Genomic DNA, 18,538 nt, shown 5'->3' on the forward strand with positions numbered 1-18,538 from the left:
ATGAGTTGAAAAATTCCAGTAGAACTAGTATTACTAATAGGAAACTTTAGCCTACATTGATTAGCTAATGGACATACTTGACAGTTCTCTTGTACCTGCACATCAACTTTATTCTGTAACCTTGGAATATACTGCATTGCCTTCATTGAAGCATGTCCTAACCTTAAATGCCAAAGTTCAGTTTCTTCTCCTTTTCTCAGGAAAACTCCTGGAGCTGCTACTGTTATGTTCTTCTTAAGAAAGTACAAACCATTATTCTTCTACCAATCTCCATCACCCTGACACTGTAAAGATCCTGTAATATACAGAAATCAGGGAAGAATGTGGTTGAGCAACAGAAATCCTTTGTGATTTTAGATACTGACAACAGATTAAATTTAAAATCTAGCATATATAAGACATTTGTTACTGTCTTATTTCCTAATATGGAGGCCTCTCATATGTGAGTTATTTGAGATTTACTTCTAGTAGGAAGTTGTACTCCATGTTTCCCTTGGTCATCTGCCCTTCTAATATTGTTTATAATATTCTTACAGTGTGTAACATGGTGTGTTGCCCCTGCATCTATTACCCAATTACACATGCCTGCATTAGATAATAGAGAGACTATACCTACAAAATTATTAGAACTTTCTGCAGTTGTTGTTTTTGACAGCAACTTTACCAGTTGTTGATACTGTTCTACTGTAAAAAAAACTGTCCTGCTCCTTGTATTCATCGGTTTCCCTTCCTCACTATTTGCATTCATATTTACATTGTTAGCATAGACCTTTCCTCCTGCAGGATGATTCTTCCTCTTGCTCTTAAAGTCAGCTGGATATCTAATTATTTTAAAGCAATTCTCCTTAAGATATCTGTTACATCCACAATGTTCACAAATGACTCCAGGCCTTCTTGCTCTAAAGTCCCAGCCTTTCCCCGCTAACATGGTGAGTAGTTCTCTATGTGTATCAACAACACCTAAAGACCTCTAACTTTCTTCCTGAGTGACTATAGCATATGCTTTATTAACAGTCACAACATGCCTTTTAGCTAATACATTGCTCCTTATGTTTCTATAACTTTCATTTAGCCCCATAAGAAATTGCAGAAAACGTTGAGATCTAAGATATTCTACTGAGGGTCGGGATTCTTCACAGTCACACGAAGATAGTGGTACTTGTGAGCACGTGATTTTTGCTTCATGAAAACTACTCCAAAAGAAATCGGAAAAGAAATAAAACAGGTTACCTTCGGGTACAATTTTGAGGATTTGTGTAACATTTTTGGATAATTGTTTTTGTCCGTAAATGCTCGCCTTGCTATAGTTTAAAAATACAAAAAAATACATGTTGCATGCATTTAGGGAAAATGGTACATTTACGAATTAATTAACCATAATTTGGTTTTAAAAGCGAAAATCACAAAATATGCATTGTTATTCTATTTGTTATCATGGTAACTTTATTAGATGTTTTAATTCATGTGATAATTGTTGTTAGGTATTAATTAATATTTGTATGTTTAATTTTGGTTTTTAGGAATTTTTGTCTAATTGTAAAGAAGGAAAATACCGGATTTGGGCCAAAATTTAAATGAAAAATCAGGCCCAAACCAATTACCACAACCCAGTCCAAATCCAGGCTTCCCAGGCACACCCCCAAACGACGCCGTATCAGTATCCCCATCCTGAGCCATTGATTGATTCAAATTAACGGTCCAGATCAGGCCATTCACTTACCCAAACGACGCCGCATAGGGCATTTGATCTGAGCCCTCCATCCAGTCCAATCCAACGGTCCAAGATCCCTTTCAGCAACCCGTTTCCAAACCCAACCCAGTAACCGATTCAAACAGGCCCCCAACCAATGCCAAACAGTGTCGTTCCCCATTAAGTGAAAGATCCTGGCCATCGATCTCACTTCATTCAACGGCCAGGATCTAACCGTCCACTACGTATATAAGCTTAAACCTTTACCCTACGCCCCTATCCGAACACCCCCTTCTATCGTCCCAAACATAAACCCAAACCCCCGTTCCAAACCCTAGCCGCCCCCATACACTCTCACCGTGAGCCCGGCGGCAACGATGCCGGTGGCCACCAAAGTAACACCCTTGATGCACCCAACCACCCTGAACACGGATCTGCAAACCGTTGGGTTCGAATCAGTCCCCATCGTCTCGAATCTTCATTTGAAGGTTCGAGCAAAACCCCGATCTACACCAACCCACTCCGGATTAATACCAACCATTACCCTGCCCTCACTCGTGACCAAACCAAGCTTGGTTTGGTCCGAATCTACCCACAAATCCTCAAGCCCCAAATCGAACTGGTTCGAACCCTAGAACACAAGAACCTTGGAATCCGGCCAGTATAACATAGGGTTGGGGTCTAATAGACCTTGATCGAAGTGTTCTCGGTTGAGAACACCTCGATTAAAGTCTGTTCGACCTCAAAATGGCAAATCCAGTCAAAGCTGGGGTCGTTTGTTGTTGAGCTTTTGAGAGTGAGTTCACTTTTTCTTTTCTATTTTGTTTTAGTATTGTTTTAGTTTGTCAGCATGGTTAATTAGTTTGTTTGTTATTTCTAATATTTTCTTTCAATTGTTCTCCATCTTCGTAAGACCTTTTATTTGGTCGATTGTTATTCTATTTATGGTTGAATACGTATAGTGTATACATATTTCAATTTGATTAATATCGTCGATTCGATAATTCATATAGTTTCCCTGTGTCGTGCAAAGTTGTTGAAGGCAGTTGATGCCCTGTTCATGTTGTTCATTTAATCGATTGATTGTTCTATGTTATGATTAGTATAGTCGATTAGATAAATGTCGTCGATTAGTTTCATAGGACTGAATGTGCAAATATTCTGATTCGTGTAGCTTCATATGACTGATCGAATCATTATCGTTTAGCTGATTGTTTGACATTATCTGTGAATGGTTTGTAGCTGCAATGTAATAGCTAGAGTTTAGTTTAGGGCAGCTTGAACTTGAACTTTCAGAAGTTCAAAATGTCCTATTGCTGCAGTAGGGTAATACAGTAATAATCAGGGGCTAACAGGGGTAGTTTGGGGTGTGAAAAGAACAGAAATGATTAGTTTAAGTTAGGCTGACATAGGGTACTGAAATAGCATTAAACTAATACAATAGTGGGGAACAAAACTTGATAGCATGGGGTTAATTAAAAGACTATCAGCTGCCCATACCATTGGGGCACAAAACACATGATAATGGGGAATAAAGGGGTATGGGCAGAGTTGAGAGCTGGGGGGAAACGAGGAAGCCTGGGGCTGGTTTGTATTTAGCCTATAAATAGGCTCATTTAAGGGGGAAAAAAGGGTTAGAGATCAGAGTTTAAGGTTAGAGAAAAATCAGAAACTAAAGGGTTGGAAGGTCAAGTTTAAGGGTTAGATATAAGAGTTTAAGGTGAGAGAAAAATCAGAAATTAGAGGCTGGACAATTTTAAGTGTTGAGAGTTAAAAGAGTGCTGGTTTTCTGAACATAACAAGCAGAAGTCACTGTGTTTCTGCACCTGTTTTCTTTCTCTGCTTTGGTCTGGTTTTGTTGGGCACACTGTTGGGTTTCAGTTAGCTTCCCTGGGTTACTTACTTGCTAAAAATTGTTTCAGTTAAGCGTCTTGGTTCTCTGTTTCGACTGAAAGTCCACTGGTTGTTGATGTTGGGTTTTCTGAAATTTTTGTTGGATTTTCACTTAAGTTGCTGCTGAGTTTTGGTCTATTGTTGGGCTATCCCTATTGTTGTTGTTGTTGTGTTGTTGCATACTGCCCTGCTGATCATTCTTCTTCTTCTTTTGTCTCCCTATACCAGGTACACGACTGATACACTGTCAATGTAAGCTGAAATTTGAAGCATGAATACAAAGAAAGTTGGAAGAACTGAAGTATTTTGAATTAGCTTTAGAAATGTACTGAAAAATAGGTTGTCAGCATGATAATTTACTTTCCCTAATAGAACTATGTAGTTAGCTGTGATGTAACTGAACTTTTATGCATATCATCTAGTTGGAAAACCCTGTGTGTTGCTCATAATTGAAAGTGATTAACGTTGTAGTGGCCATGTTCTATTAGTTCCTTATTGTTTTGTCAAGAAGCATGTTAGATACCCAATAGTTCCTGCTTTAAACAAATGGTTGTTTTAAGTTGGTAGGAATATGGTTTGATTAAGGCAAATGATACGTTTCATTTCAGTTTCCCCCCCCCCCCCATTATTTATAAATGTCAAACATATATCAAACACATTGAATAGGTCCAATTGGAACAAGGGTGGCCCAGGCCGAGTTCAACTTTATGCACATTAGGCCTGGGCACATAACTGCCAAACGGATCGCTCGTATCACGTCCCTCTTTCAACAAATCACGTTCGAAACTTAATAACTCATAAGTATGTAAAGAAAGTAGGACCTTTTCTTCATTTACTTTAGAAAACGAAAAATAGAAAATGTAGTCATGCTAAGATTATCCTTTTAAAAATAATGAGACGAGCCTCGCCAAATAAAAAATGCAAATTACGGGGCCCTCAATAATTGGTCATAATAAATACTTAGAATTTAGGATGGACTGTTTAGTGAATTTCACTGCCTTCCCCAAATATAATAACGCGTTAGACTCTTTAGACGCAATTTAATTAAATTACATTCTTAAACTCGGGTGCACATTTATGTGACCCAAATTCAAATCTCAGCGGAGTCGAAATATGTCTCTAATCACGGGTACATTGATTGTGACGTGGTTCGAGATGCGTGTCCATGACGTTGCAAATTCCTTTTAAAAAATAAGAATGAGATGAGCCTCGCCGAATAAAAGTACAAAATTGCGGGGCCCTCAGTAAATATTTGCTTTAAAATTGCTTAGATTCCGGGACGGGACGTTTAAAATATTTCACAGCCCTACCCAAAAAAAATAATGATACGCTAGTCACGTTAGACGTATATTTAATAATGTTAGCTTCTTAAACTCGGGTGCACATTTATGTGACCCAAATCCAAATCTCAACGGAGTCAAAGTGTGTCGACGACTACGGGTACATTGATTGTGACGCGGTTCGAGATACATTTTCACAACATTGCAATTCCCTGTAAAAATCATAATAATAATTATGAAAGCGGTAAAAAGTTAACATTTGCACATAAGTTCATAGTATAAATTCAGATAATCAAGCCGAATATGACAGTTGAGAGACCGTGCTAGAACCACGGCACTCGGGAATGCCTAACACCTTCTCCCGGGGTAAACATAATTCCTTATCCGGATTTCTGGTGCGCAGACTGTAATATGGAGTCATTCTTTTCCTCGATTCGGGATTAAATTGGTGACTTGAGACACCCTAAATCTCCCAAGTGGCGACTTTAAAATAAATAAACAAATCCCGTTTCGATTGTCCTTTAATTGGAAAAACTCCTTCACCCTTCGCGGGGGCGAAAAAAGGAGGCGTGACAGCTCTGGCGACTCTGCTGGGGAATATCCCAGAACCACTGGTTCAGGGTTAGAAATTCGAGCTTAGATAAATTGTTATATTTGGTTTTATCTGATTTTGTTACATGTTTGGGCTCAATGTGCAAAATGATATCTTCTACCGCTTTGATATTACTTGGACTGTATATATAAACTGTGCCAAAACCCCTCTCTTCTCTCTCTTGAGGAGTGCACGCTGGTCGTGGCTTCTTTCTGTTAGTGTCATATACCAAAATAGAACGAGGATTCGGAGGAGTTGCAAAACCGGATGGCCCTTTGGTTACCGGTACACAGCTCCCATCCTTGGCTCGAGTTGTCCGCTCGGGTAAGCCAGGTCTAGAACAAACACCCAGGTTCTGAACCTAGTATAACAAAGCCACATGCCGGATCCCTAGTAGGAACGCTTATTTGCATCATGTGCATTTGACTTAGGGGACTCAACACAGGGGTTGAGTCCGTCTAGGACTAGCAACATGAAATGAAGAGACCATCCTGCTACATCCTGTTTGCGTTATGCATTTATTTGCTTCAGACTAGCATGCTGACCGGTTTTGAAAGATCTGGAGGGTTGAAAATTGTGAAAAAAAGAATAAGGTAATAGTATAGAGGGTTAATTGCCTATTTTAGAAAACCATTCCCAAATGCTGTCGAAAGTTTGCCGAAATTTTGGGAAAATGAAAAAAAAAAGGGAAAAATGTTTTCTTTTTATATATATAGTCTGTTTCACTCATAAAAGCAAAACAAAGTATAGAAAAGAGTCTTTATTTTGGTTTGGAAAATATGATGGTCATTGTTTGTTATGTCTCCAAAATTTGGTTTATAGTCTCTGCCCGAACTACGCCAGTTTTTTTCTCGCAGGGTGTGAGATACGTAGGCAACCCCCGTCGGGTCCAACTTCCTTTTTGCAAAAAATAATCCAAAAGAACAAAAATTTTACTTTTATTTGAAAATAGTTAGGGTAATGCCGTTCTTTTCAAAAATAGCTGAATGTCCCTAAAGGGGCGCTGGAAGGCTATTTTTGCAAGAACAACTGCATATGGTCATTTTTCAAGGTTTTCATTGATTAGCCAACACAGCCTTAAAACCTTCATCGTCGAGGTGTTGAAAGGCCGTATTCGCAAAATCGGATTTTATTTTTCGAAAAAAAGGGAAAAGAAAAAGGGTGTCAATTTTGTCTTTGGGTCAAATGAGTTTGGAGTTTTGCTTAATCACCCTAATAAACATGCAGAATGAGCACACGTCCAAGTTTGCCGGTAACAGTTAGGAGAAAGATCCCTTTTGAGTTGCGCTTGTGGTGGGAGGATTTGGAAAAGTCAGAGCAAGACAAGATCAAACTGCATCTGGGAGGTCTGACCAGTTTGTTGAATGTCAGGCCCAGAGGCGACATCATAAAGGCTTTGGTCACATTTTGGGACCCGGCCCACAATGTATTCCACTTCTCGAATTTTGAACTCACCCCAACCTTAGAAGATGTAGCAGGCTACATGGACATTACTGAAGGGTTAAGGCACAAATATCTGATCGCTCCGAGAGCCGTAAATTCGCACAAATTCATGGATCTACTGAAGATAAGCAAGGGAGTCCCGTACGCTAAATTGGATAGGGGTTTTTCTACCTTGCAATTCACATACCAGAGGTATGGGCATATAGGAGGGTTCAATGATCCGGAAAGCGGTGTTTGCAGCAGAGGGAATCGGACAAAGTGGGATGAACATAGGCGGTTCGCTTTCATGGTAGCATTCTTGGTCATTGTGGTGTTTCCCCGAAAAGACAGAAATATTGATTTGAAGGTGGCTGGAATCGACAAGGTCCTGATTACCAACGATAAAAACATGTTTGCTCCTATGATAGTGTCCGAGATATACCGAGCTCTCACAGCCTGTAAAGCCGAGGCAGATTTCTTCGAAGGGTGCAATTTGTTGTTGCAGATGTGGATGATCGAGCACTTATGTCATCATCCTCAGTGTATGCGCTATATATCTACGAACGAAGGCTACATCGAAGGATATAACCTGAGGGTTTCAGGGCTCAGATTACCGGAAGGGTTTGAAGACTGGGTATCCTATCTCCGTGCCATCACCGCAGTACAAATAGATTGGACATTGGGTTGGCTTCCTGTTGAAGAAATTGTGTATATGCCCGCCACTGGTCCTTACTACCGGGTGATGAGACAATTGGGAAGATGTTAGGTGGTACACCCAGACGAAGATCTCAGTATTTATGCAGTCGAAGTCAGCAACGACGGCCAATTTCATGAAGAAACCGTTCGTTATATATGGAGAGAATGCCAGTATTTGCCGGCAAATACTCGAGTGTGTGACCTATCTAGAGGTGAAGTCTCACCTGCCTATCTAGCTTGGCATAGAAAGAAGAGCACTGCGAGAGACGAACCAAAACGGCCAACCAAAAGACCTCACCTCCAAGATTTTGTTGAGTCATCGCAAGAATAATGAGGCTGGCTTGCAAAAGAAGAAAACTACAGGGCAGAAATAGGCAAGTTAAAGCAACAAATTAGGGACCTGGAATTTGAAAACGATGTGCAAATTGCTGCCGACAAAGGGGAAAAGAATAAGTTGGCCCAAGAAAACAAGGCCCTGAGAGCTCGAATCCGCCAAGACAGAAAGAATGTCGGTGACCGACAGAAAAATTGGTCCAATGAGAGGCTGATAGCAGAGCTAAGGAGTCAGGTCAGCAAAAGCCGAGAGGACTTGGAGAGATCTGAAGCTTGCATAGCAAGAATGAGGGTCAGATGGGCAAAAGGTACAATGGCCTGGAGGAAGCATCTGCAACAAGTCACAAGGGACTCTGAAATGAGCATCGAGCTATTAAGGAAAACGAACTCCACTCTTCAGGAGCGGATCTTCAAACAAGCCCGAGATGCCCAAGCTGACAGAAGGCGATGCTATGATGTGATGACCAGAATAGAAAAACAAATGGAAAAGATCCATGATCGACTTGCCGATAATGCTCAAGCATTGGGATTGAAAAACCGGCGAATAGAGCATTTGTTCAGAGAAAGGGACAACATCCGAGACAGGATTGACGAGATTGGGCACTACATTTATATGAGATGCTTGGCATGTGAGCAGATGCCTCGTGATACCCTACTCGCCTCTGTCATGGGCTATGTTCACCGGATCATGAATGAGTTGAAAAGCTTACAAAGAGGTCTTACACCAAAACCCGCGGAAAGGCCGAATGATGCCTCGCGAGCACCTAAGTTGAAATCCTTAATGTATCCCTAGTTCGAGTCTTGTTTGTTGACCTCACATGTCCGTTATCTTCCCATATGTTGTTTTTTGTTTGTTTCTTTTATCGAGTTAGGTTAAGAATTTTGGAATATGTACTATTGTTGTTCTGTGTCTAAAATAAGTAGTTTGTAATAGCAAATTTTGGTGATAAATTTAATGATTCCAAAGGAATTTTGCGTCTTTACTTTGTGGCAGAACTACGCCCGGTCTGATTCATGCGGGGACGTGATACGTAGGCAATCCACATAAGATTCGACCGCCACTAAAAGAAAAGAAAAGAAAAAAGAAGAAAGAAAGAAAAAGAGAAAAAATAAAGAAAGAAAGAAAAATGGGGGTTCCCAAAACACTTTAAAGGCACAAATAAAGCAAGCCGGGATGACGCATGCGTTTGAAGCAAATCATGTTAGAAATGGTTAACTGCCTAGGAGAATTGCATCCCCAATGTGCTATTATCAAAATCTGTTAAACTCTAACGCTAACAAGTTTGTTGTTTTCCACAAATACCAGACAATTAGTTGTTAAAGCGTTCTGGCAACACACCCTTATCAAACCAGATCCAAAGGACCGGTACCAACAAGCATGACTACTTCAGAAAATAGTACCGAGGAAGAAAGACCGGTAAGCTAGTTGTTAAAAGAAGCAATGGAGAAGATAGAAAGAATGGGATTGGAGATGAATGCGATGCAGTTAGCCTTGGCTAAAGTACAAAAGAGCCCTGAACCACCAGGGCATATGCCGGAATACCCTCACTCTGGCCCTTCAACAAGCCTCCCGAATCACTGCTATTATCAGGAGAGAAGCCCCCATGATTCCCAAGTTCCACCACACCATCAACCTTTCCCACCACCAAATGTTACCACCTTTATGGGACCCACACCAGCCACCCTGCAAAGATCAACTAGTGAGCCGTTGTTTCAGGCTCACGATGCGCAGTACTATCCCCCTGAACCCACATTCAATGCACCAGAACCCCATGCCTATAATCCACATTTGGAGGTCCCGGCGGAGATTGAAAAGCCGGCTAAGGTGCCAGAGCAGGATGAGGTAATGAGTAAGTTCAAAAGTCTGGAGCAATCCTTCAGGAGCCTGCATGGATTGCGCAACCAGGTCAGCATGGCCTACAAGGATCTATGCCCTTTCCCGGACGTCCAACTCCCGGCTGGGTTCAAGATGCCTAAGTTTGACTTATATGAAGGGCATGGTGACCCTATGGCACGTTTACGGGGTTTTTGCAGCAATATGAGAGACGCAGGCGGCAAAGATGAGCTACTGATAGCTTATTTCGGTCAAAGCTTGAGTGGATCGGCATTGGAGTGGTATACCAGGCAAGATCCCAGCAGATGGTACACTTGGGATGATCTGGCGCAGGCTTTCGCGGGTCACTTTTAATACAATCTCGAGATAGTCCCCGACCGTCTCACATTGCTGAGGACCGGAAAGAAGCCTGGGGAAAGCTTCCGTGAGTTTGGTTTCCGCTGGAGAGAACAGCCAGCCAGGGTTGATCCTCCCATGAGAGAGGGAGAAATGGTGGACTACTTCCTGCAAACGTTGGATCCAACTTACTTTGGTCACTTGGTGACGACAGTTGGAAAATCCTTCAATGAAGTAGTAAAGATAGGGGTTATGATAGAGGAGGGGTTGAGGTCTGATAAAATCCTGAATTACTTAGCGCTCAAGGCAATGACCCAGGCTATTCAGAGCGGCACGGGAGGTGCGTTGGGAAGGAGGAAGAAAGAAGAAGTCGCCACGATTGAGGCAGGCAGTTGGTCCAGGTCCGACAAACCATACAACAACCAACCCAGATCCCACAGGCCAAATTATCCATACAACCCGGCACAACACTACTATCCAACTCAAGAACCACACTTCTCCGTGCACCAAGCCCAAACATACACTCAGCCTCCGGTTCACCCGCAGTGGCGCGCGCCGGCTCCCCAAAACACATATGCACCACCATAAAATCCCTACCCTCCACCAAGAGCATACAGGAACCCTCCAGGGGCGGGCTTTCGAGGAAATCACGCTGCCAGAAATGACAGGTTACAGAGACAGAGAGCCTTTACTGAGTTGGGAGAGACCTATACCGCCGAGTTCCACGAATTGAGGCGGCTAGGTTTGGTGAGTCTTGTCGAGCCTAGAGAGCCAAACCCCCCACCCCAAAATTTGGACCGATCGATAAGCTGCGAGTACTGCTCAGGAATGCTAAGGCATGATACCGAAAAATATTGGAGGTTAAGGCAGGCCATACAAGATCTTATTGATACCAACAAGATCGAGGTCCAGGCGCCGGAGGCACCCAACATCAACCAGAACCCATTTCCAACACACCACGAAGCTCATATGATCGAGTTAGTGTATGAGGGAGGAGAGCCGAGGAAGCCCTCACAGACAGTGATGATGATCCAGGCCGCTCCGAAAGAAGAATCGACCGATGGGAGACCAGGGGTACAGTTGAAGGGGGAGGGTGTCAATACAGTGGTGATATTGGGGAAGAATCCGTCCACCGCAACAAAGAAACCAGAGCCAGCCAAATTGGTAGTATCAGGGATATCATCCACACCCGTAGTTGTATTGAAAGGGGTCTGCAGGGAACTAGTCACCATAAAACCGGTAGTCCAATTACCAGTGATTGATAGCAAGGCCGTGCCTTGGAAGTATGAAAAGGCAGTGGTAATGTACAAGGGAAAGCAAGTGGAGGAGGACAGTTGTGAGGTGTAGGGACTGACCCGATCAGGACGGTGTTTTGCTCCAGTGGAGTTGAGAAGATCCAACCCAGCCATAACAAAAAAAAACCGTGTCAGAAGAAGAAGCCGAGGAATTCTTGAAAAAGATGAAAGTGCAGGAATACTCCATGGTCGAACAGTTGAAGAAAACACCGGCCCAGATCTCGTTATTATCATTACTGATCCATTCGGATGAACATCGTCAGGCCCTGATGAAGACACTGAATGAAGCTCATGTGCCCAATGAAATTTCAGTAAACCACCATGAAACGATTGCCAACAAAAGTTTTGAGGTGAACAGGGAAATATTCTCTGATGATGATCTGCCGGTGGAAGGCACAGAACATAATAAGGCTCTCTACTTGACTGTCAAATGCGAAGATTCGGCAGTTACTCGGGCATTGGTGGATAACGGCTCAAGTGCCAATATTTGTCCATTATCCACCCTGAACCAGTTGAAGATCGACCACGGTAGAATCCACAAGAACATCATTTGCGTCCGAGGATTTGACGGAAGTGGAGCAGCCACCGTGGGGGATATTATACTTGAGTTGACCATCGGTCCGGTCCAGTTTACCATGGAGTTCCAGGTATTAGATGCTGCGGTATCTTATAACCTTATGTTGGGACGACCATGGATCCACGCGGCTAAAGCGGTACCATCCACCTTGCATCAAATGGTCAAGTTCGAATGGGATAGACAAGATGTCGTGCTGCACGGGGAAGACACTGCATGCACCATGGGAGGCGTAATTGTGCCCTTCATAGAGACCAATGATGACAAAGGGCCTTGGGTTTACCAGATTTTCAATGCAGTGTCAGCAAACAAGATTCCCGAGGGTGAAATCATCCAACACCCCAAGGTAGCTTCCGCAACTGTCATGATGGTTTCAGAGATGCTGGGTAATGGGTTTGTGCCAGGAAAAGGCCTGGGGGGCTGAGCTTCAGGGGATTGTCCAACCTGTCTCCTTGCCCAAGAATTTGGAGACCTTTGGATTGGGGTTCAAACCGACTGCGTTAGATGTAAAGCGAGCGTGGAAAATGAAGAAGAGAGTTTGGTTCCCTCCCAAACCAATACCGCGTCTCTCAAGATCCTTTATTAAAGCAAGCGCCAAGGGGTCACCGATCCCGAAAATGGTCGGGCCATTGATTGGGGTGGACGGGGATTTGAATCAGAGCTTCGAAAGACTGTTCGCTGATGTCAATATGATAGAAGTTGGAGAGGGTTCCAGTAGAGCGGACATACAGTTTGTGGGGCCTGAGGCCAAAACCAACAATTGGACGGTTACTCCCCTTCCTATCCGGGGAGAGTCCTGGTAGTAGGCTTTGATTTTTCTTCCTTGTTTTTTCGGATTATTCCAGGGTGTAGTCCAAGTCCCATTTTATTTTGTAAAGTGTGAACCTTGTTATCCTGCATTTTTAATAAAATTCTCTTTTCCTGTCTCATTTTAATTTTGTTTTGTTCTTTTTTCTTTCTGAACAGTTCTCTTTTTATTGGTTCTAATGACATGGCATGCACAGCGGACCTTCAACCTAGTCTAATAAATCAATCTGACTCCGACTTAATTATACAAGAGATCGGTTATGACGATGAGTCTGAATATGAGGAGGATGAAGCCTTCAAAGAAATAAACCAAGAACTGTGCCAATTTGAAGAAAAACCCAAGCCTAATCTGAATGACACTGAGGCTGTAAATCTAGGGGATGTGGATAATGTCAGAGAAACCAAAATCAGCATCCACATTGAGCCAAACATTAGGGAGGAATTAATCAAAACCCTCATTGAGTTCAAAGATGTTTTTGCATGGTCATATGATGATATGCCGGGATTAAGCACCGATCTAGTGGTTCACAAATTGCCCACTGACCCGGCATACCCTCCGGTCAAGCAAAACCTGAGGAAGTTTAAAACAGAGATGAGTGTGAAGATCAAAGAAGAGGTGACTAAGCAGCTGCAGGCGAAGGTTATTCGGGTCACTCGATATCCCGATTGGTTGGCCAATGTGGTACCAGTGCCGAAGAAGGATGGAAAAATTAGGATATGTGTCGACTACCGCAATCTCAACAAAGCAAGTCCTAAGGATAATTTTCCATTGCCCAACATCCATATCCTGATCGATAATTGCGCGGGGCGCGAGATCGGATCTGTTGTGGACTACTATGCAGGATATCATCAGATCTTAATGGACGAAGAAGATGTAGAAAAGACGGCTTTCATTACACCATGGGGAACTTACTGCTACCGGGTAATGCCATTCGGATTGAAGAATGCTGGGGCAACGTACATGCGAGCAATGACTACTGTGTTTCACGACATGATACACAAAGAAATTGAAGTGTACGTAGATGATGTGATCATAAAGTCTTGGCGTCAGGAAGACCATGTAGTGGACTTAAGGAAGTTCTTTCAAAGACTACGAATGTATGATATTAAGCTCAACCCAGCCAAATGCGCCTTCAGGGTTCCATCAGGAAAGCTATTAGGATTCATCGTCAGTCGACGGGGTATTGAGCTGGACCCATCCAAGATCAAATCCATCCAAGATTTGCCACCGCCAAAGAACAAAACGGAGGTAATGAGTCTATTAGGAAGACTAAATTATATCAGCAGGTTCATCGCTCAACTCACGGCGACTTGTGAACCGATATTTCGGCTGCTGAAGAAAGATGATGCGGTAGACTGGATGGCGGAGTGTCAAGAGGCTTTCGACCAGATCAAAGGGTATCTATCCAATCCACCTGTGTTAGTTCCACCTGAGCCGGGGAGACCATTAATTCTTTATCTGACAGTTCTGGAGAATTCGTTTGGCTGCGTGTTGGGGCAGCACGACATTACAGGAAGGAAAGATCGGGCCATTTATTATCTTAGCAAGAAGTTTACAGTATATGAGGTCAAGTACACTCAACTCGAGAGGACATGTTGCGCCCTAACTTGGGTGGCTTAGAAGTTGAAGCACTACCTATCCTCGTATACTACTTATCTCATATCCCGTTTGGATCCATTAAAGTACATTTTCCAGAAACCTATGCCTACAGGGAGGTTAGCAAAATGGCAAATTTTGCTCACGGAGTTTGATATCGTCTATGTGACGAGGACGACCATGAAAGCCCAAGCACTGGCCGACCACTTGGCTGAGAATCCCATTGATGAAGAATACAAGCCTTTGAGGACGTATTTTCCAGATGAGGAAGTAATGCATATAGGTGAGCTGGAATTACCCGAGGAACCAGGTTGGAAGCTTTTCTTTGATGGAGCCGCAAACGCGAAAGGGGTTGGAATAAGAGCAGTACTCATTTCTGAAATAGGACATCACTATCCTGTTACAGCTCAGCTATGCTTCTATTGTACCAACAATATGGTTGAGTATGAAGCATGTATTTTGGGTCTGCGATTAGCTGCAGACATGGATGTCCAGGACGTTTTGGTCTTGGGAGACTCGGACCTCCTGGTACATCAGATTCAGGGTGAGTGGGAAACACGGGATTTAAAACTCATACCATATCAACAATGTTTACACGATCTGAGCAGGCGATTTCGATCAGTGGAATTCAGACATATCCTGAAAGTCCACAATGAGGTTGTCGATGCATTGGCCACCTTAGCATCAATATTACATCACCCCGACAAAATGTATGTTGACCCCTTGCACATTCAGGTTCGTGATCAGCATGCTTATTGCGGCATGGTAGAAGAGGAAGTGGATGGCGAGCCATGGTTTTATGACATAAAGGAGTACCTCAAGATGGGGATATATCCGGAGCAGGCCACCGGAGACCAAAAAAGAGCCATCCGGCATTTGTCAAACGGTTTCTTCCTCAGTGGAGGAGTGTTGTACAGAAGAACCCCAGATTTGGGATTGCTAAGATATATAGACGCCGGTCAAGCCACGACGGTTATGGCAGAGGTGCATGCTGGAGTTTGCGGGCCACATATGAGCGGATATGTATTGGCAAAGAAGATTCTCCGAGCAGGGTACTATTGGATCATTATGGAGCATGATTGCATCAATTTCGTAAGGAAATGCCATCAATGTCAAATACACGGAGATCTGATTCATTCATCGCCGATAGAGTTGCATACAATGTCAGCGCCATGGCCATTTGTTGCATGGGGCATGGATGTCATTGGGCCTATTGAGCCGGCAGCATCCAACGGCCATAGGTTCATTCTGGTGACCATCGACTACTTCACCAAATAGGTGGAAGCTAAAACTTTCAAATCAGTAACCAAGAAGGCAGTGGTGGATTTTGTTCACTCCCATATCATCTGCAGATTTGGGGTCCCAAAAGTGATCATCACGGATAATGGTGCAAATCTTAACAGCAATTTGATGAGGGAGATATGCCAACAGTTTAAGATTACACACCGCAATTCCACCCCATTCGTCCCAAGGCGAATGGAGCAGTTGAAGCAGCCAATAAAAACATCAAGAAGATACTGAGGAAGATGATAGAATGATTTAGACAATGGCATGATAAATTACCCTTTGCTTTGTTGGGTTATCACACTACAGTCCGGACTTCCACAGGTGCAACTCCTTATTTGTTGGTATACGAAACTAAAGCAGTAATACCGGCAGAGGTCAAAATTTTGTCCCTCCGAATTGTCGCTAAAGCCGGGATTGATGACGACGAATGGGTCAAAGCTCGATGGGAGCAGTTGAGCTTAATAGATGAAAAAAGATTGGCAGCAGTGTGTCGTGGCCAGTTGTATCAGAAAAGAATGGCGAGGGCATACAATAAGAAGGTGCGCCCTAGAAAATTTGAAGTAGGGCAGCAAGTATTGTAACGGATCCTCCCACATCAGATCGAAGCAAAAGGCAAATTTGCCCCAAATTGGCAAGGGCCTTATGTTGTGACCAGAGTGTTATCCAATGGCGCTTTATGTCTAACCGATATCGAAGGAAGATGCGTCGATATGGCTATAATTCTGATGCAGTCAAAGGATATTACGCGTAATTTCTTTGATTATGATAGTTATTGGTTCGTCTGTTTGTACTTGGTACTTATTGGATAATAAAATGACGGAGGCAATTCTTTCTTCTATCCAAACACTTTTAACCTTTGCTTCCCCTCTTTTGAGACTTAGTTATTCTTTCATACCCCTCTTTTGGAATCACTAATGGGAAAAAATATATGGAAAAAAAAGAAAAAAAAAAGAAAAAGAAAAGAAAAGAAAAATGAAAATAGGATAAAGATCATAAGAAAAACAAAGGAACCGTGGGAACTACGTTTGACCTGATTCCTCAAAGAGGATACGTAGGTGCCTCACGGCTCGGTTATAGTGCAAGTGTGCATATTGTGCATAATGCGCATAGCTCCACATAGTGTAAATATAAAAATCCCCAAGCAAGGAAACTGGGGCAGGAATTATGTTTTTGAAGTTTCAAAAAGGGGTTGATTCCAAGAGTTGTAGTGTTTCACCCGTCGAAGATATTTCTGAATTTTTCAATAGCCTTTCTTTAAACCCACACAAAACCAATATCGATGTCCACAAAAGACCTCCCGATCAATATCCGAGAGGTGCCAAGTCGGGCAAATGAAAGTCGAGGATAATACACTGAACCCCAGCAGGGAAGGGGATCATAAACTAGAAATGAATTGATAGCTGAAAGAATCTCCGAAAGAGAGAGTCATATCGGCAGCACTCCAATCGCCCGCTGGAAAACAAAATGAGAGAGTCTTATCGGTGAAAACCTTCACAGGTACCATAAGGCGACGAAAGATGAGAGAAATAAAACGAGAGAGTCTTATAGGTGAAAACCTTCACAGGCACCATAAGGCGACGGGAGCTGAGAGAAAGGAGAGAGTCTTATTAGTGAAAACCCCTCGAAGGGCACTATAAGGCGACAAGACAGATTGGCAAAAAGGATCCGCATTTGCGAAGAGGTGGGCACCTATTCATCCCCAGCAAATAAGGCCATCAGGAAGATTGATTGATACAAATAGACTGGGTCGGGTAATCCGTAATGCACGACATGATCGTAGGGACCAGTCATACCATCCAGATAAGTTCTTTCCTTTTTCTTCTCCCCCAGCATTTGTTCAGAAAGATTTCTCTTTTTTTAGCTTTTTCATTTCTTTGTCTAAAAAGACTTTTCCAGAAATTTGTTTTGAGAAGGACTTTTCAGAGTTTACTACCAAGGGCCAAAACGGTACAAAGAAAAATACGAAGGGCACAGGCCAAAGCCAAGGAAATAGGACAAAGGCATCTGTTGCAAAACCAAATGACAAACTGGCCTATAAAGTTAAGGGGAACATGAAGAAAAGCGGAAAACGACGTTTGAAGGACTTGTGGAACAAGTTCCAAGAAGATCCCCAGCAAGAACTGCGATAAATCACGGACCAAGGTCCAAGGTGGTTAGACACCACGGAAAGGGGGAAGTAGGAAGAGAGAATTAATCCGCAACAAGATAACCCTAATAGTCCTATCCTCAATAACGTTATCCCCGGGTGATAACATGTTATGCCCTGCAGGGCTGGGAGAAAATAAACGTTTAAGGGAGTAGTTTTGAAGTTGAAGGGGACTCCCACATCATGTTGTGAAACAAAAGAGCGGGGAAGGGATAAATGGAAAACCGTCCCCAGCAAAAATACCACCCCCATCAGACATGTCATCCCCATCAAACAACTTTATCCCCAACCAGTTACGGGAGCAAAGAGCAAGGGAAAGGGAGAGGAAAAATCATCCGCGCAGCAGGAGTGACACGATCACTCACCATGTTAAAACTAACAAAATTTTCTTTAATTTCTACAGGAAAATAAAGGTTGATGATGGCAGAAAGACACGCCACAAAGAAGGTCACCAAAACCGGGGCAATTTTCTCGGGGAAACGAGGGAACAAATCCAAATACTTTTTTTTTTACATTTCATATCCTAGGTCGCCCACCAGTATAATGAGGGTATACATTTTAGTCTTTACATTTCATGTCCTAGGTCGCCCACCAGTATAATGAGGGTATACATTTCAGTCTTTACATTTCCTGTCCTAGATCGCCTACCAATATAATGAGGGTATACATTTCAGTCTTTACATTTCATGTCCTAGGTCGCCCACTAGTATAATGAGGGTATGCATTTCTGTTTACATTTCCTATCCTAGGTCGCCC

The sequence above is a fragment of the Nicotiana tabacum genome, chromosome 3, assembly GCF_000715075.1.
Source record: "Nicotiana tabacum cultivar K326 chromosome 3, ASM71507v2, whole genome shotgun sequence".
Lineage (NCBI taxonomy): Eukaryota > Viridiplantae > Streptophyta > Magnoliopsida > Solanales > Solanaceae > Nicotiana > Nicotiana tabacum.